The sequence below is a fragment of the Artemia sp. Qi Xiang Cuo genome, chromosome 2 (genome assembly GCF_049724085.1).
Source record: "Artemia sp. Qi Xiang Cuo chromosome 2, ASM4972408v1, whole genome shotgun sequence".
NCBI classification, from domain to species: Eukaryota; Metazoa; Arthropoda; class Branchiopoda; order Anostraca; family Artemiidae; genus Artemia; species Artemia sp. Qi Xiang Cuo.
In genome coordinates, this window is record NC_142795.1 from 77311583 (window position 1) to 77332494 (window position 20912).

Genomic DNA, 20912 nt, shown 5'->3' on the forward strand with positions numbered 1-20912 from the left:
TTTGAACTCATGAATAGGCTTGAATCTGTTGTAAATTTAAGCTGTGGTTTGAGAAAGATTAGTGAAAAAAATAGTGTCTGCGGTCAAAATTGATCACGCGGGCGGTGCACCGCCGACATCGTACCAGCGGCTCGCCGCCGGCGTCTTACCCGCGGCGCGGCACGGCGTGCTGTTTTTGCCCCACCGCCGCCGGTCTTCCCTCATCGGCGCGGCGCCGGGGTCTACACACTAACCCATAAGTGCAAAAATAAGTGGGAGGAGCTTTTTGTTCGCACAGAGAATGAAGAGCCAGAAATCATCTGCGGTAAACTTACTGCCTAATTATATAAACTGTGTCCTAGACGGTCAATCATTTTGATCAACAGGTTCCGTCAATCAATTGAGTAAAGCATGATTGACCATTTAGGAGCTTGTTTGACGCTCGAGTAGAAGCGTTGACGGTGATTGACAGAAAGTTTGAATGACAATCGGTTCCTAGACGGTCGATCATGCTTTAATCAATTGATTGAAGGAAGCTTTTGCTCAAAATGATGACCGTCTAGGGTACCCTTTAGAGCCAATTGAAGAAAAGAGGAATGGATGCATCAAACACAGGAACGAAAACAGAAAATTTTCAGGAGCATGAGAACAAAGCAACAGGTAGAAAAGAGCAAAGGAATCATTTCAGGAAAGAAGAACACAAAATAGGATACAATTCTGAACACTCATAATGAAACATCTTATGCTTCAAACAACTGAGAAGGCAAGAGAAAACCTTAGTTAAAATTGGGTCTGGAGGGGGACAGCCATTCCTAACTTAGCAATTTATACCCCTTCTCTTCACCTGTTGAGAATATTGATATTTATGAATTTATACTTATAACAAAATTTCTGAGTTGTTTTTACATGAAAGTTTACCATTTTCCCAAATAAAAAGGTTTTTCGGATTGGTATCAATATATTATCTCCGAAAGCAAACACCGGACAATGGTGAAAATCACTTCTTACGTTTGAGAAAATAGAATAATTTATTTTCTGCTCAAATAATTGTTACGATAAAGCCCTTGTATCATAGAAAATAGCTGTCCTGTCAAATCTTATCTGAAAAAAGGAAGGTAAGGGTGAAATATCACAGCAACCCTGGCGATCGAAACTTTCATATTTACCTGCACAAGTCAGAAAAGAGAGCAACGCTTACTATTCCTATTTTTGCAGAAGCAGATTATCTTTATATAGACTTAAAGAAGAAACATTCTGTTACCTAAGTAAAGAGCGACGTTGAAATTTCTAACAAGTTATTTCTTCGCAAGTTTATTCATCTACAAAACTAGCTCAAATAAACTGACTCGTGATATTTTCCAATATTTGTAATTCTGAAAACTAGCGCTGTACTGAAAACTGAGTTTGTTTGTTTTATTTTTGATAAAATTATAACTGTATATTAAAAGTTGTCGATGTCCTGATCTGCGAAAAACTGTTACAAGACAAATTAATCTTATTTTCTACTGGCTATTCGCGGAATTTTCTGCTTCTAAGAGAACATTCGGTTTTTGGGAGTTTAGTCGTTTGTTTTTTTTGTAAAGGCGAGTTAGTTTTGTAGATAGATCTTGCGTATATCTACAATAGCAATAAGAATCTGCGCATCAATGGACGCATCATTGAAGCGATAATAATAAAACCCTATAAAAGATCTGTTAAGATTTAAGCGCTGAAACTTAAGTCGTGTTTTGCTTCTCCGTCAGTGGGGGTGTTGAACCAAACATGTTTATGGGCTTGCTGAACGTTAGTTTCTACGGGTAGTGCCTATTGTAATTACTTGAAGACCATAATCTGATGACGTTTACCAAAAAGCTTGTGTAAACAGGAGTGGCGGCTCTCCAGAAGGAGGCATGCTAAAATAAAGGCATTTTAAATCCTTAATTTTAGGCTTTTTTGGTACTTGTGGATTATACCCACTCTTATATATGTCAAATGAGACGCGGCAGTTACCGGGACAGATACCCGATCATAAAACAGTTGTTAAGAGTCGAATTGTGTGAAACGGGTGATCTAAAATGAATGATAAAATTATAATTTGGAATTTACCAAAGACAGAGGCAGTTGAATTTTTTCAGGATAAGGGGATATTGCCCAAGACAAAAGAGTGCGAAAATGGACACACCATGACTAAACTTGTATGAGAACCATATTCGACAATATTGGAGGTGTTGTGTACGGCAATGTACACAACATTCAATCACAGAAAATTTTGTCGACCCAATAACGAGCGCAAATACACAAAAAGTAGAGCGAATGTGGGGCTCAGTCAAATGGCAAAATAAACGGTACCTAGGTACTCACTGCCATTAATCAACTTACTTAGCCGAGCACATGTGGAGTGCGAAAGTGAAGTGTGAAGGTAGAGATAATTTTACAGCGATTCTCGAAGACATAATTGTAACATGTAATTATTGTAGTTTTTTTAATAAACCATTATAATATTATAGGGTTTATAGTTTTATAGTTGAAGTAGTGTTTAGAACAATTCACCCCCAGGTACTCATGCTGAACTGGATACATTCCGAGTCTTCGGAGCTATACCCGTCATACAAAAGATCAAACGATGGAAAGAACAAAGGACGATAGGTACTCTGCTAAAATTCAGGACACATGCAAGAAGTGTAGTTTGGTTAATGCTAATGAAATAAAACAAAATAGGATGAAAATATATTTTATGAACGAAATTGGGCTATATATTGGCACATTAGGGGGGGGGGGGTAAAACATAGCATATTAAATACGTAATCTAACCTAGCCCAACCTAGGTACCTTTTATTCCCCCTAAACCCCAACAAAACTGAAGTGATTTTAGCATCCATGTTCATTGAATCACTTATCATTGCAGACTAAGAGGTTTTTATTTGATGTTAGTATTATCACCTCGCATGTGTCCTGAATTTTAGCACAGTACCGGAAGATATTCTACGGGCCCATTAGGGAAGGGTGGAGGGGGGGGGGGAATTGTCAGGGTAACGACTATAAGATTGAAAAGGAGCATAAAATAAGGAATATAATGCAACTACATTTATTTTATTAAGATGCTTCCTTCTCAATCTCAAGAGCCCCTCCACTAGGCTACACCTTTACCATTTTGGTTGATCATTTCAGCCTTCATATCAACATCAGAAGAAACTAAATTCAGCAGTGGGGGGGGTACACTGTGGTCTGAAGGAAGTTGCCCCCATCCCTACCTACCCCATAGCAAATTAAGCCCCTGGAAAAGCCTTCTGGGTAAAATTCTACTTTAGTTACTTTTACCTATCTTGGAAAGGGGTGAGGTTAGGAAAATGAAACTTTCAGGGATGGGTCTACAGGCTAAAATATGTCCTGGAAAGGTATTTTGAAGTAATTATCTCCTCTCCTTCTCCCTCTAGAGGATCCTGAAATTTGCCTACATGATAGGTCTATACCTATTGCAATTTTGACAAAACAACATTTTACCTTAATATTTAGTTATAAGATTCTTTTTCCTTGGCTTTAGTTATGAAGATGTACTTACTGTTATTTGAGTAGTGTTTTAAACCACATAAAGGTTAATTTTCAAAAATTAGGAAATGTATTTGCATATCTTTAAAACTCTATAAATCAAGATTGAGCAAAGTTGTGAGGCTGAAAACAATTTTGTTGGACTTCATTTTAAGCAGAAGATATATTTTGTAAGGTTTCAATTTTATAACACACAGATTTTTAAAGGTCATCAAATGTCAGTATACTGCAGGTAGTGAATGAGTGTATCTAGACACTTCAAAATACCTCCCTAAGACATGCTTTAGTCTGGGGACCCCCCCCTGAAAATTTCATTTTCCTAACCAAACTCCTTTCCAAGATAGCCAAAAGTAGCTAAAGCAGAATTTTACCGCCTTCTGATTTGGAATTATTTGAAACAGATCCCCTATTCCCGCTTAAAAAAACGAACAAAATTGACACTTACCCGTTCAGGAACAGAAAATGGATGGTTGGTAAAAGTAAATTCCCAGTGATCAGTGCTGAAAGGCCAAATATATAATAACAGACTTTCAACTATCACACTAGGCACACTTTAATTTAGTTCGTCCTCTTTTGTTCCTTTTTTTTTAACCTGTCCAGTAGACTAAAAAAAAAAAAAAAAAAAAAATTACCTGCCGTTCCCCATGACGACGAGCAAAAACAATACCTTGATTTTTTCTTCTTTTTCTAAAAGGTCACCTGAATTTCCATGTTTTGGCTAGTAGAAAAATAACAAAAATTGGTTTGAATAAATTCTATTTTAGCTACTTTTGGCTATCTTGGAAAGGGGTTAGGTTAGGAAAATGAATCCGGTAAAATTCTGCTTTAGCTACTTTTGGCTGTCTTAGAAAGGGGTTAGGTTAGGAAAATGAAACTTTCAGGGATGGGTTTAAAGACTAAAGTATGAAATGCATTCATACTATGAAAGTAGATAAATAAATAAAATGCATTCTGGTAGCCTAAACCATATAATTAATAGGCTTTGAAAATGGAAAAAGCCGCTGGCTTTCCCCTCTTTTTAACTATGACAATTATTTGGTAAACACTGAGAAGCGAAATTTTGAAAGTCTAACCAAAAAAAACGGGCATTTATAATTATAGCAAATTTAAGTGTTCGAAAGCAAACATTTACCTTAATCTCCTATTCTCGCATCAAGTAAACTTTGGAAGCGTCCATAAAAGGCAGGGGGGATAGTGGCTGTGGATTTTTGGTACACAACCAGCTAACCACACTGCCATTTCATAGAGCTTAAGATATCAGTTCACCAGTCGCATTCGACTTCTGAGTTGAAACTGTCTGAACTCGCGTGGATGGGTGATATACAATAACAGCTCTCTTGAGGGACAATGTACCCCTTGGGAATTCGGAGAAAGGCTGGTTACGTTATTACTGCTGCTATTCCTGTAAACCATGTGGGTTGAAAATAACAAACATATGATTTACGCGTACCACTAATCGCAATCTGAAAAACATGGAAGATTAAAAACAATAATCGTATGCATTTTATAAGTAGAGGTTGGCTAGGTTCAAATGCAACGTACCTTTCTCCTTTTTCGTTTACGATTAAAAGGAATTAATAGTGTAAAGCACCACACTTTAAAATTAAAACGGACGTAAATTATAGGCTAAGTAAAGTGTCTTTCGTCTATCACGGACTATCCAATGGCGCACGGTTGATGGAGGGAGGGCGCAAGTATTGCCAAAATGGTAGGCAAAAACTCAGCAAACAATTTGAAGTATTAACTATTTGATTTTAGGTCAGTGAATTTCAGAGGTAAAAATCAATGGCGAAAAAAAATAAAATAAAAAAGCAAACTTTCAATTCAATTGGTTTTTGTTGTTGGTTTTCTTGAAAATTCGGCAATTACACTTCAATGCTGCAAGAACGAAAAAAAAATATTAAATGATAGAAGGTAAGAGACTCATGATGATCAATTCGATAATCTTCCATCAATTTTTACCCAGAAATTCGGCTAAATTTCCCACAAAATTAAAGGATAACAATATTCCAATCGGTACTCTTCTATTAAACGGACTCTTTTATTTAGTGCTAGTTTGGTTAGTGCTAATTAAATAAAATAAAATAGGATTGATATATAATAGTTTAGAAACAAATTTGGGCTATATATTTGCACATTAGGGGGAGGGGCAAAGCATAGCATATATTAAATACGTAACCTAACCGAACCTAGGTACCTTCCCCCCAAAAAAAAACAAAAAAGAACGCTTTTCATATCTTATACGCAATTAAAACCACGCTATACATTGTATTTCTATACATCGGTGTCTTGAATCATCCCGTAAGAACGGTTTTTCGTCGCGTCTGCAGTTTGATATTCCATATACACTAGATAAAAGAGTCCGTTTAATAGAAGAGTACCTTCCAATCTTCAGTTGGCAATAGTGTCAAAACCAAGTAAAAATGCACGCTCGTGAATAACGTACATTTGTTATAAGTTAGTTTGTGATGTGCTAGGGAAGTAAATTCAATTTTATTTCGCTAATTTATACGTGTATAATTTACCATAGCTATATTTTAACTGTCTCATACAATTTAACTATTTTATACAATTTTCTGATTGAATATCAGTAAAAAGAAGAATGACGACTAAAATTTCCTCCACACCTAAAAATCTTTGCTTTTGGCATCGTCAGTATTCAAAACATCGTCAGATTTACCGGCATGGTTTTTTCCAGGTTCTGAAAAAAAAAAAAAAAAAAAAAACAGAGGGAAACACGCTGGCTGTTCTGAAAGAATAAACAGTGATGAATCGGTTTTATACATCACCCTGTTTCTATTCTTTATAAAAAAAAGAGGATCGACCTTACACAAATGCAACAAAATTGAGTCTAACCATTTCTAAGTGAAAAGAAAATATCCAAATAACATAATCAAGGTCGAGATCTTAAGCTGAGAGCGATATTAGACTTTTAGGGTTTTTCATTTAAATTTTATTTTATAATTATTTTATCCTTATATTTATTCAATCGAACTTTATAGGGGTATTAGGTAATACAAAACTTCAATATAGCACCTTTTTGATATCTTTATTGTGTTGCGGGAGCAATGTTCCGGTTGAGTCCTATTTTTCTTATGTCACCGGTTTCAGTTCTATCACGAGTCACGAGTGCCTGTAGTTAGTTTCCGCGGTTTGTATAGAAAGTATGAACCTCTGACCGAATTAATGCTTAGGATATAAAAGGCTGGAAAACTGTTTTATAATCCTTGCCTAGGGCAAAAAAAAGACGATTTTTGCTTGTTCTTGAGTCAAGGCCTACGGTATAAGAGCTTAAATAAAATTTTTAAGTATTTTTTCAGAAAGAATATCTGAAGTTGTTCCGCTGAGCTTCTGGTTCTTCCAAACATATTTCTGCTGTTGAGTGAAAAGCTCTGTCGAGTGAACGCTAGCAGGCGGCAGTTTCAAATCGAAATTAGGCTAAAATCTAAAAATACTTGGATAGGCTATCTATCGATTCCCTGGCCCGATTCCCGCCATCTCAACATCTAAAACTAGAAAATTTATAGCCCTAAAAAAGAGCATTTCCTCGACTTTCCCGTGGGTTCAAAACTCCCGCCATCTACTTTCAAAAATCATTTCTGTATTGAATTTCGGTTAACATGACTTTTCGATTTTCTGTGTTTGGGACTGAGGTAGAGGAATCGTATCACAGTGCATCCCAAACTTTAATAATTCTTGCGCTGCTTCAGAAGATGGAGATTTTCCTCTCTCCTTCCTTGGTAGTAAGAAGTTGGCACGGCCAAGAAAGTTGTGACGGCAAGGCAATGCACATTTAAACTGAAAGAGATGCAATTTCCTTTTTAAGGCTTGTCAATACTCCTTGAAAAGCTGATGAACGTATATTGCATCAGTATTTTTTTTTATTCCTGCGTGAGGTAAAGCGTTTTGAAAATTTGAGGGGCTGACAACTTCTTTTTGGCAGTACTCCTGAAAAAAAAAATAGGCAATGACCGTGCTAAATAGGATCGAGCGCTTGATTCGTTGCAAAAACAACCTAGAGGCAGAAACTCCGTCCTTGGGCCTATTTATATATCTGGACCTCCCAAAATCCCATGTTTTGGCAAAAATGTAGGCATCTTGTTCATTTTCGACCGGAATCATACAAGATTTTCAATTTGTCTGACAGCAGAGCCGAAATGGGTCTGTGGCCCCTCTAACATTTCAACCCCTCCTACAGTCAAATTTTCAGCAGAAAGGTAGCTGCACGGGCACCCATATGGGGGGGCAGGGGGGGCTCCCGCCCCCCTGGCTGAATGATGTTGCCTTATTTTTATATTTTTGTTCTGAGATTTCTATTATATAGCATTAAAAGTGCCAATTAGACGAGGTTTGCCCCCCCTGGAATTCAGCTTATGGGCACCCATGGGTAGGTATGCTGGACCTTGTTTGAAACGTAATCATACACAATTTTTTTTAGTTCTGTAACTGGATGTCGAAAGGCGTACTGCATACTGCACCTTGTTTGAACCAAAATTGCACAAGGAGTTTCAATTCTTAGTATTGGGAAGCAAAAATCGGCCCGAGGCCCCTTCGAAATCTCCTCCCTGTCCTCTCCAAACCATGTTTTCTTATGAAAGGGAGGCATGCTGTATAGGCTAATCTTAGATGCAAAGTCATGCAAGAATTTTCAATATATACGACTCGAGGTAAAAGTGGAGTGGGCCTCTAGCATCCTCCCTTCCCATCCATTGCCAACTTCTCAGCAGTTAAGTAGACAAGTTGCATATTGTTTGAATCAGATTTACGAAGTTTTTTTAATTTATACGGCCCATAGAAAAGTAAAGAGCGTGGCTCTTCTGGCATTCCCCACCCTCTTGCTTCTATTTTTTTTTTGCAGAGATTGTGTCATATTTCACACTTTTTAAATCGAAAACGTGCAATTATTTTCAATTTGCATGATATAAGGCACGGGGTGGATACCCCGCTCTCCCGCCCCACCAACATTTTAGAAAATACGAAGACATGTTATACCTCGTTTGGATGGAATTATGTAAGGATTTTCAATCTGTATTGACGGTGGCACAATGTTTGCCCTTCAGCACCTTCTCCCTCCCCTTTCAATGCCAACTTTTTACCAGAACGTTTGTCATAGTGTTCCTTATTTGAACTAAAATCACGAAAATATTTTCAATCTGAATGAATGGAGAACTAAAGTCAGACAGTTGCCTCTTCAAAACCCCCCATCCGTTCCACCTTCAACTTAAATTTGAAAATTTAGGCATGTTCAACCTTTTTTAGATACAAAAACGTACAATGATTACCAATCACTACGATTTGAGTCACAAAGTTGACCCATATCCCCTTGAACACCCCCCCCCCCTTTCACCGACAATTTTTTCTAGCAGAAACGTAAGTATATTGCGTCTTATTGAAGTGGGACCTCACATGAATTTTCGATCTGTATGATCGAAGTCACAAATTGGGCCCTTGGATCCACCATGATACCGTTCGATCCCATAATTTTCACCAGAAACATAGGCAGGCATTTTTCTAAGGCTCCGCTTGGAAATTATGGGGCATTTACCCTGGGCCAATGAGACATGAGAATGATAATTTGGAAAGTTTATTCACCTTTTCTGACCTCCAATTTGCACTGGAATTGCACTAGAGTGCATGTATTTATCTGAAATTTGGTAGGAGAATAGCTACAGCCAAAGAGATGTTAGTGAAGAAATTCTAGGCCGTGGAAATTTACGGCCCAGCCGCTACTAGGTTTTAAAATTTTATTGTTTGGAGATTTCTCCTTTATCACAAAGAGTGACTTTCCAGAGAGAATCATAAAGAGCTTTCCTCCTCAGAGACACGGGTCACGTACTTGTTCTAATTCATTCCCCTCTGTCGCACAGTTCACTGATGCTTGATTTGCAGGCTTGTGCACAGGAAAATCCACTCTATAGCATCCCAATTCTTTTATTTTATACTGCAATGGATATGAGCTGAAGGGCTATAGCCCTAAAGCTGATGAACTATCAGTTGTAGGGTTATAGTTGAGAAACTACTGCCACTGAAGTCATTGATGCACAAGCTGAAGACTAGAAAAAAGTGTCAGATGCTACTCTTTTTATAAAATTCATAGACCTCTCTTTTGCCAAAGTTAAGCAAGGAGTGAAACCCATAAACAACTTGTTACGCAACTTCCCTAACTTCTTGAATAATCTCCTGTGTCGGAGTCGAACTGAAGTAGGTTTTTAGAATAGCTTCAACACATATACTTTCGAGAACTTTTGCGTGACAACTTGGTAGATTATCAAGATTAATAAAATAAAAGGCCCCAAAAGGTTTTTAAGGGGCTGATATTTTTTGGGAGGGAGTAAGAATTACTGAGTGACTAGAGTGGGGCGATGGATTCGCATGTATGCATGTTTTAGCCTTGGGCAGGTTATTGCTGATAATGATTTTTCGGTAGTGATAGTGGTGGTAGTAGCACTGGAAAGCTGCGCCTGTACCACTTCTTTGGTAGCGACTTTTACGGGATAGTCTTGAGATATATCTTGAGATGGTTTATTCAAACAAAAATCAAAGTTCTATTTCCCTTTTTATGGCACTAAAGTGATGGAACAGTATTATTTTTGATTGTTTTGTGCCAGAAAGAACAATTTGGGTCCAAATATAAGAAAAATACTACTGAGCGAAAATTCAGAGGCAACCGGTCTGTTTAAAATTGCCGAAGAGCTGTGCGTATAAGCTCCCAGTTTTTCTGAGGACACACTACCAAACGGGGAAGCATTCGTCCTTGAACATATGCAGCCAATACAAAACGAACAGTTATCAACGACAATCAAGGCTCTCGTGATTAAAAATGGTAAATGAAGCGCCACCATCATCAATAGCAATGACAACTCTAACCCCGGAAATGCTAAAACATTACGCGATCATCCAAAAACTGATTTTATGGTAATTTAGAATAATTAAAATTCATAAAGTCTATGTTACCCTTCAAAATTTATTAGCAGAAAAAATGAAATAATATAAAACAATAATTATTTTCCCCCGTTTGTATATCAGCTTCGGTAGTAGGCCTATCTTAGAAACATTTGGAACTGGTAGACTCAGCTATAACTTCTCGATACCTCAAACTAAATGGATACCTCACATACGGATTTATACATTTTCTGGCCTGAGTCGGAATATAACAATATTTTATCAGCCAAAATATTATAATAAATTATTTCTAATTTTATTATGTTAAAACTCTAAAATACTAGCTAAAATATGAAACGATAGAAGGAAGGAAAATTGGCATTCTGTTATTTACAGGCTGGACAGACGTTACGTTTTCAAGCTAACAACGGCCGTACTTATTCAATACAGCCGTATACGAGATTTTTTTCAAACTGAGATTTTTTCTATGTTGACATTCATTTTGGTAGTTTTTTAGGCTGACGGTAGGCTACTTATTTCTTTTAGCCACCCCACTCTAAAAGTGAAGTTAGGTTAATCCTAATGAAATATAGCGTTCATATAACCTTTAATTTATATAATAACTAATCTGGGCTATATATTTGCACATTGGGGGGGGGGGGGGGTGGAGGGTTAAAGTAACTTAACTTAACCTACCATTCCCCGTCCCCTCTAATTTAAAAATGTATAGCCCCAATTATTCAAGTCCAATGCATTCTGTCGAATTCCAATGCATTGTATCATCCGTCACTTGTTTTTGTAGCTATGAAGTGTTTTCTGAGTAACCCAAGCGTAATTCTCAGATGAAGAACTTGAGTTGAGTGGCTATAAGACAAAAGTACAAGGCTTACTTTTAAGTTTGAGATATTTTATTAGTATTTCGGCATATTTTAAATATAATATCTGCGGAGTTACTCACTAGCTCACTTAATGGTTTTGCAAAGCAAATTGTCTTTATTAAGCGTCTATGTTTTTAAAATTATTGTTCTACCAAGAACATGCCAGTGTTCCTGTGAAAAAGCCAACTTATCATTAGCAAAATGTACGTTCTTTAAACGGTGGAAGAAAATGCTCTGTCTGTCAATCCCTTTAGGGGAACCCCCTCTATAACTTACTAGCAGCTGTCACAACGTGCGAAACCTTGTAATTAGACGCACATTCAAATAAAAAATGCGTCGGTTCAAAAAAAGTTTCACTATAGTTCGCACTTCGTGGGTTTTTAAATAGCAAATGTGTGTCAAGTTCAAAATATCAATACAAAGTAATTGCGTAACTAATACGTCACACTGCTAAAAACACGATGGGAACTTTCTGCGTAATATAAACTCTTTGCCAAAAACTATCAGAACAAAATATCTTTTGCAACAATTTGAACGCTTAGACATTTTTGCTGTAACATTGAATGGAAAGGTTAGACATCGGTGAGTACACCCATGAACCCAAGTTAGCAGTTGAGTAACTTGTACTGACATTTCGCTAAGTTGTGTAATTATTTAAGAATTGTCATTATTTTCGTTATTTCAAGGCGGCTGATATAAAATTTAATTAAAATTGAAAATAGCTTTGATATAAATTTGATATAAATTGATATAACTTTGATATAAATTGATATAAATTTGACTATTCAAATAAAAAAGGATGGAAAACTAGAAAGTCGAACGGCGCTGGTGTAAAAAAAAATGCCAGCGCCATCTAGATTTTTGCGTTTTTTTTAATGACGTCATTTAATCCCTTTCATCTTTAAACACCTACCCGTGGCATAATTTCGGCTTTAGATTTATTTCTGAAAATTCCACTCGCTTACTCAACCAACTTCTAAGATAGTGAAAATTTCCGAATGTGGTTTTACCCTATTAAGGGTTTGGAACATATACTATATCATGTTTTCTATGCACATTATTTATTTAAATAGTTAACTGCCCTAAGTTCCTGCACACCTGTCATTAAGGCCCTTTAAAATTTAGGGGAGATTAAAGAACCCCAAAATATGTAAATAGTATCTGCTTAGTCAGCTAGTTTAACTAACCTTCTAAAATTTCCCGAGCTAACCCTACAGTACTTTTTGGAATCTGGATTTTGACTTGAAAAAAATTATTGAAAAATAAAAAAATCTGATTAATTTTATTTATCGAATTTTGTGTGCTATTTTCTACTTCTCAATCAAGTCACCAGATGCCGCAGTAAAAGTTATGCATGACAGAATGAAAAAAAAAATATAACGAAGAAAAAATGAGGACAATTCAAGCAGATGGTACAAAGAGAAATAGTGTGCAAATATTTTGGTCGAGACCCCCGCTCAACCGTCCTCAGTGCTCAAAAAAGCAAAATAATGAGGAGAACAAACTGATGAAAGTCCTCGGGACGAAAAAAAAAAACCACGAGTCACCCCTTCACCGTTGCTTAGAGAGGACCTCTTTTATTTTAGTGTTTGTTTTTCAAGTTTGTCTTATTTTTATTTCGCCCAAGGACTTTTATCAGTGTTTTTCTTCATTATTTCATTTCTTGCACGGAGGACGGTTTAACGGGTGTTTCGAACGAAATACTTGCACCAAGGTCGTATCCGGGGGATTGGGGGTTTTACCCCCCCCCCCACCCGAAATGTTTGTCCGACTCGTAAAAACGTAACATAATGCATATAAACAAGTTTTTGATGCGTATTGTATTGTGGTTTTGTACACCCCCCCCCAGAAAAATAAATTGTAACCCCCCCCCCTCCTACATAAAAAAAACTGGAAACGGCACTGATTTGCACACTATTCGTCTTTTTGCCACTGGCTGGAATCATCCTCGTTTTTTCTTGGTTAATTTTTTTTTCCAGTTTGCCTGTTTTTTTCCATTATATTTTCTCATGTTCAATAGCCTAAAAAATACAAGAGAATATTGGAGGAATAGTTAAAATGAACATATTTTGAATATTGCATAAATGACCCCAGTACATGCGTTGGCTGAATATACTCATGAGCCCAACTTAGCAGAAATAGAGGTACGGACCGAGAACAAACTGCATGGTGGGACATTTTTCATTTAATTTCTGGTCGTTTTTAAAATAATGTTTGAAAATTTTGCTGATTTTCGAAAAGAGGGGAATCGCCCCCTAAAAGTCAGAGAATCTTAATGAAAATCACGCATTCAGATTCAGCGTATCAGAAAACCCGGTTGTAGAGGTTTCAAGATACTATCTGCAAAAATGAGGACTTCTACATTTTTTTACCAGAAGAAAGATGACGGATGCGTGTTTATTAATTTTTTTCCCAAGGATGATTGTATCGAACCAGTGGTCCTAGAATATTGTGAGAGGACTCATTCGAAAGGAAAGTAAAAGTTCTAGTGCCTTTTTAAGTGACCAAAAAGAATGGAGGGCAACTAGGCCCCCTCGCCCACCCCCTTTTCTCCGAAATCGTTCGATCAAAATTTTGATATAGCCATTTCGTTCATCATAGTCGAAAGTCCCAATAACTATGCTTTTGGATATAATATGACCCCCCCCCACCTAGCTCCAGGGGAAAGGTACATAATTAAAAAAGTTTGTCCATTGTTTACGCATAGTATTTGTTATTGACAAGCATGCATACATTTTAGGGTGGGAGGGGGACGAATTTTCTGCTGGGGGTTTTTCAACAGGAGAATTTTCCATGGAGAGGCAAGTTTCAATGGGGTGAATTTGTCAGGAGAAATTGCAAACCGAGGGAATTTGCAAGAATTCCTATACAAAATCCTTTTTATGTCTTGCTTTCTCTTTTCTGTCTCAATTTTACGGGTGGAGCTGTTAAGGTTAATTATCCTGGGTAAATTTTCACCATGATTGAATTGTCTAGAGAATATTTCCATGAGGATGGTATTCCTCCGTGGAGATGGGGCCAGATTTCATGGGAATATTTATACAACGATCAAAAATGAAATAAAAAACATTTTTTTTCAATTGAAAATAAGGAGCAACATTGAAACTTAAAACGAACAGAAACTATTACAATAATGAAGGGGATTGCTTCCTCTTCAACAACTCGCTCTTTACGCTAAAATTTGCATTTTGTCCCAATTCTTTAAGAACGACTGCTGAAACGCAAGGTTCGTTTAATTAAAACAATAGGAAGCTTTTTAAAAGTACTAAACAACTTCAGCGTAAAGAGTGAGGCATTGAGGAGGAGGCAACCCCCTTTATATACGTAATAAGTTCTGTTCGTTTTAAGTTCAAATGTTGCCCCTTACTTTCAGTTGAAAAAACTGGTTGTTTTTTATTTAATTCAAGAAAAGAATTAGCTGCTAGGCTAATTACGCAAGCAGGATTGATTCCAGGTTCTATTTCGCATTTCTAAGAAACAGCAGAGGGAAGTATACACGTGTCCTGAGATGATACACTTTGTACAGTTGATAGTATACTATTAATTTAAAAAAACAAAGTTTTTCCGAGGGAAGTAAAGAGCGAAGTTGAAACTTAAAACGGACAAAAATTATTACTTCACAGCCTATTTAATATATATTAATATAACTAGTATATATATACCAACTAATTATGTTTCACTATGCTTTCAGGAATATAGAAAACTAGCGCTTTACTGAAAACACAAAGTCAAGTATAAAAAACATAGTTTTTGATCTGAAAGTCAAAAGCGGTTATGTATCCTGACAATATTAAACGAATATATAAAACTTTTCACAGTCTTACACCAGTTTTGACATTAGTAACTTTCAGTATACAATTAAAATTATCTTAAAAACATAAGCGTGAAACTAAATATTTTTTAATAACCGTGAAGTAATTGAACAGCATACAGAAATATTGGATTGATTTATCAAGCAGCATTTTGCTCTCACCAGCTATAATACCAGTAGTGTCTTACAGTCTTAAATTGTAAGAAATATGCTTTAGTATCACTTGAAATGAAGATCAAATAAGACTTATATGAACTCTGGAAATCCGATTATTTCTCTCTATACAAGAGTGAATTTCAAGCTAAGATACAAATTCTAAAGCTAGTCTATTGTCCTAATACTATCAAGATGGCCTGAATTCGAACTTGTGCACAAACTAATCATGACATGTCCTTTTAAGAACCAAAACGAGAGCCAGTCATTGGACTGAGCCATTGTGCAGAAGTGACACCAAATTAAACGTAAAAAAATAAAGAAAATCCTAAAATGGATTGTTGCTTTATCTTAAAAGGGATTGATCCTAAAAGGGATTGATAATATTTTGATTCTATAATAAGTGCCCTTAATTGGTTTGCTTTTACTGTACCAAAACTCCTATATTATCTTGTCTTTTCAGTAAAGTGCTAGTTTTTTTATAATCCTAAAAGCACAGGGAAACATAATTAGTTGGTTTATTTATAACCAACTAGATAATATGATACCTCTTAAAGGCTGCATTTTTTTAAAATTGCAGTAAAATTATTACTTCACAGCCTATTTAATATATATTAATATAACTAGTATAAATTTAAGGTTCGAACGTTTTAAGGTTCGAACTTGTGACTCAGCCTCTTTAACAGCCCCCCAACTGTGCCTCCTAATCCCTGTACGTTTTAAGGGTCGAACTTGTAACTCAGCCTGTTTAACTCCTTAGAAAATGTAATTTTTTTCAAATAATTTAAAAAAGAAACTGAGTTTCTTTTTTAAAGTTTAAATTCAGTATTTAAAAAATTTCCTCTGACGGTGAATCGAACCCGGGTTTTCCGCCTGACAGTCTGAAGTATCAACCGTGGACTAAAGATACACAATTGTAATTGTTTTTTAGTAAATGGAATCTATTTTCGACGCAAGCAAATTCCCACAAAACTTGATATTTGGTTTTTGGAAAACAGGGAAGGAGTGATCATATTGAGCTGAAATTTCGATGATAAGTTTCCAGGCCCCAGGAAAGCTTATCCTTTAAATTTCAACCCGATCAGACAACATTAAAGGGGGGTTGTGGTGGGAAAAATTAACATGGGCTATTATAGGAAAACGAGGTTTTTCGTAAATATAAATTCGAGGGATAATTTTTTCGGTCGGAAAATATCAAAAGGCCCTAACAGGTCAAATTCTGCTTCGAATGATTCCTCATTCACCCGGATCAGTTGCCAACTGTGGCCTGTAGGCGTGGATAAGAAAACAAATGAAATGAATTTTAAGTGGCTATATTTGGTTTTTTGAAAACAGGAGGATGATCGGATTGAGCTGAAATTCCGAGGATAAGCTCCCGGTCCCTAGGAAAGCTTAACCTTTAGATGTCAGCCCAATCGGACACTTTTAATGAGGGATTGTGGGGGGAGGGTCGAAACTTCCGGCCCAGTTTACCCCATGAAGAGAAAGTAAGAGTAGAAAGATCTTTCGTAAGTTTATTAGTTTGAACTTGTGCTAAAAAATACGATTACCGACGTCTCTCTGCGACCTCTAGGACATGAAATCGCTTAACATAGTGGTGGGTCGCCTCTTTATAGAGGCACAAGTGTGCCTCCTTGATGTAAAATGATAATCAAGAAACTTCAAACTACTATTGAAGTTCAAACCATGTTTATTGATACAGCCTATTTACGGTGAAAATTTAATTTTTTCTACTGAAAAGTACATAAATCTTAATAATTTCAATAATAAGACGTAGATATGTGCAATATCTTTTATATGAGCTATAGAAGATCTACCAACGATGTTCGAGTAGCCTAATAGTGCCACCCTTTGAGAAATAGCACAAGTGCCATTTTAGTGTCATATGGCACTTGCAGATAGCAGAATTTCAAAAAGCACGTAGATATGAGAAATAGCTTTTGAATGAGCCATTAAGAATCTCTTTATGATGCTCAGGTAGCTCGCTATACCTGTTGGAAAAAAAAAAAAAAAAAAAAAAAAAAAAAAAAACGGGAGACAGATCAGTGCTACCGATGCAAAAGTGATTTTCCTTGTTGTTCAGGGAGGGGGACTGTAACTTTCCTGTGCAAGGTTTTGACCATTTTGATTCCAATGGTAAACTTTTCATTTTGATATGACGCCATTTCGAGGGGTGTGAGGCTTTTTTTTTTCGAAATCAACATAAATTTCTTTTCGCAATAAACTTTCAATTTTAAGACGAACTGAAATAATAATTAACGTTCCTGAGTCAGTGTCAGATGGAATTTTTTTACACTAGGCAGTTTTTTCAAAACGCGTTTTTTAACTTTTGGTTACTATGGACTGTGGTTCGCTCTTTACTAGGTTGCAGCTGCCGCTGCAAATATGATTTCTTGCCGGGACATGCTTTAAAAAAATGAGCCTAGAAAATAACTGAAACAAACCACCAGCGGATACCGATATTCACAATACGGCACATGTGATACCTAAGCGCCCTACACCAATACATAAAATATCTATACGCCTGATACCATACAAGCACCTCCCAAGGAAATTTGGCGGGCCACATTATTATCAAAACCATAAATACTGGACCTTTGAACAATGTTAAACAAAATGCGTATCTCAAAATTTTTATACGACTAGTTGGGGGGAGGGGGCCTGCAGAGAAGGGGGGCTATTTGCCCTCCAATCTTTTTGGTCACTTAAAAAGGGCACTTACAAATTTAATTCCATTTCGAATGAGCTATTACACACCTCTCTATGATGCTTTGGCCACCCCCTAGCCCTGCTAGAAAAAAAAAAGAAAAAAAGGGAGACAGATCAGTGCTACTCGTGCAAAAAAGCCTTTTTCATTGGTGTTCCTGTTGGAGGACTGTAGTCATTATACGAAAGATGTTCAACCACACCGACTTCAATGATGCACTTTTTATTTAGATTCGACCCCATTTTCACCGGGTTTCAGGCTCTTTCTTGAAATAACCACAAATTTCTTTTCACAATAAACTTTTACTTTCGAAACAAGTTTAACCGAAACAATAGTTACCATTCCTGATTCAGTGTCAAATGTGAATTTTTTCTCACTAGATATTTTTTTTGAAAACACGTTTTTCAATTTTTGATTACTATGGGCTGTGGTTCGCTCTTTACTAGGTTGCAGCTACTGCTGCAACCATGATTTGCCTGTTTGGTTTTTTTATTTATTTATCTTTGTTCAGGATTGATTTTATGATTTCTTTAATTCTTCGTTTTTTTCTGCTTCTTAATTTATTCCTTTAAAGTCTGCATTATATATTTTTTTTTTTTTTTTTTTTTTTTTTTTTTTAGAAATGAAGACGTCTTGCTGGATTATAAGGCAATATATTCTAGATATAGTATCCTCCTTTTAACATCACCGGCCAGAAGGTCGATTTCCCAATTATTTTTTTCCTTTTTTTGTTAAATTAAATAACGTGGAATAATTTTTTATGGTGTATTATTTCTGCTATGGATATTAAAAATAAAAAAGAACTTAATAATAAATATTGAAGCAAAAAAATATTGAAGCAAACGTAAAAGACCATGATTTTGGGAGGCCCTGGCCACAAGAGACACAGCCAGAAGAGCTTCCCCGCTCTATTGATATGCCATATTTGGACGAGCCAATGTCATGTATTTATATAATTTTTGAATGGGATAATTATTCCCTATTTTGAAATTAGTGAGATATTGAATACTCTTACTGTATTTCAAAATTGATATGGTGTCATTAGCATTGGATAAACCCGTGGAAAAATAAGAAATGAGTCAATAAATCTGTGTCAGCGACTTGGCCGTGCTACAGGATCTAGTTAAGGTAGCTTTGATTAACTTTCAGAGCTTATTGCTGAAGCGAAAAAATACGTGCCACTGAGGTGGCTGAAAAAATACTCATTGCTTATTTCACACTGAATTCTACGTGGCAGAATCTAATTGACGATAAACATGTAGTTGACTGGTTTCTGACTCGGGGATAGAGAGTTCTAACTTTTGAGCATAAAGGTCAGAAGAATTTTCTTTCGATGTTTATCTGAAGCCCCCCCCCCCCCCAAATTTTTTTTTAGGAGTAAGATTTATGTATAATATATTTCTTAAGGATCCGTCAGGTCTGTCAGAGGTCGGGACAAAGGAGGAAAGATATGAACTCGAACCTAATGGAGGGGGGGATAGGAGCGGGGGTTTATTTGGCAGACAGGAACATTGAAATCAGGGTTAGAAACGGGAAGGCGTCACAACATCTTACCGTCAGGAGCACTAACGTCAGGACATCGACAAAATCCGTCATAACATTGACAAGAAAATCCATCAGAACCACTAACCGTCATAACATCTAAAATTTTAAAACCTTATTTTTTGGGGGGTTTAGGGGGGAAAAGGTGTCTAAGTTAGGTTACGTATTTAATATATGCTATGCTTTACCCCCACTCCCCTGATGTGCAAATATATAACCGAAATTTGTTTATAAACTATTATATACTTATTACTATTATATAAACTTATAATTTTTTTTGTCGATGTCCTGACGGTTAGTGGTTCTGACGGATTTTCATTTTAGATGTTATGACGTTTAGTGCTTGTGACGGTTAGTCGAAATGGTAGCACCTCTTAGAAACCAACGATGAGACCTATTTCTCAAAAGAAAAAGCTAAACCATTAGCTCATCTTAGGACATTGTTCGATTAAACATTTAGAAATGATGTAGTTTCTTTTAAGGCATAAAATTATGCCAAACTGTCACCAAACTTTGTTTCTGATATAGAATTGGATAATACTTCCGAATTGTGTCAAAAATTTTCCTATTCATGTCAAGTTGTACTTTATTTTCTTTTTTTTTGACAGTGTAACAATTAAAGGCATTATTTTGAAAAAAAAAATTCTTACAAATAGAGCAAGACAAGTGAAAAATAATTCAGAATTGATCTTTAAATAAAGACATCAAACAGTTCGTTTAAATGTAAGTAAGGAGCGACCCGGTTGAATAGTAACTGAAACTCTAGAAAAGTGAATTTTGATTCCAATGGATATATCAAAAGACTCAAATTTTTATTTTTATTTCAAATATAACAGTTTCATTCAGTTTAATGTTACCCATCAAAGGTTAAGAGCCTGCAAAAAGTTTCATGGTTTTCGAAAAAAGAGGGAAATGCCCCCTAAAAGGCAAAGAATCTTAATAAAAAATCTCACCATCAGATTCAGCGTAACAGAGAAACCTATTGCAGAGGTTTTAAGCTCCTGTCTGCAAAAATGTGGAATTTTGTATTTTTTACCAGAAGAAAGATCACGGATAAGTAATATTTATTTTGTTTCCCCCAAGGGTGATCGTATCGACCCAGTGGGCCTAGAACTTCGGGAGAGGGCTCATTCTAAAAAAAAAATAAAAGTTATGTGCTCTTTTTAAGTGGCCAAAATAATGGAGGGCAACTAGGCCCACTCCCACGCCACTTTTTTCCCAAAATTGTCCGATCAAAATTTTGAGATAGCTATTTTGTTCAGCATAGATGAAAGGCCAAATAAATATGTCTTTGAAGATAGTATGATCCCCACAGCCCCTGGGACAAGGTCTTTAAGTTATAAAATTTGTCCATTGTTTACGTATAGTATTTGTTATTGAGAAGTATGCATACACTGTTCGAGCGCGGAGCGGAGGACGAATTTCGGCTGGGGGG

At 36.3% G+C, this 20912-nt stretch overlaps 1 protein-coding gene and 1 long non-coding RNA gene across 3 annotated transcripts in view; one reads left to right on the forward strand and one right to left on the reverse strand.

Moving 5' to 3' along the window:
* Positions 1–4709, reverse strand: part of LOC148955641 (uncharacterized) — a 58646-nt gene extending 53937 nt beyond the window's left edge. For both annotated transcript variants that reach the window (XR_016143729.1, XR_016143730.1), the window contains exon 1: positions 4637–4709. This is a non-coding gene — a long non-coding RNA (uncharacterized LOC148955641). The remainder of the gene's footprint in view (positions 1–4636) is intronic.
* Positions 1–20912, forward strand: part of Sol1 (CUB domain-containing protein Sol1) — a 988790-nt gene that overhangs the window by 99757 nt on the left and 868121 nt on the right. The gene's annotated exons all lie outside the window — the stretch shown is intronic.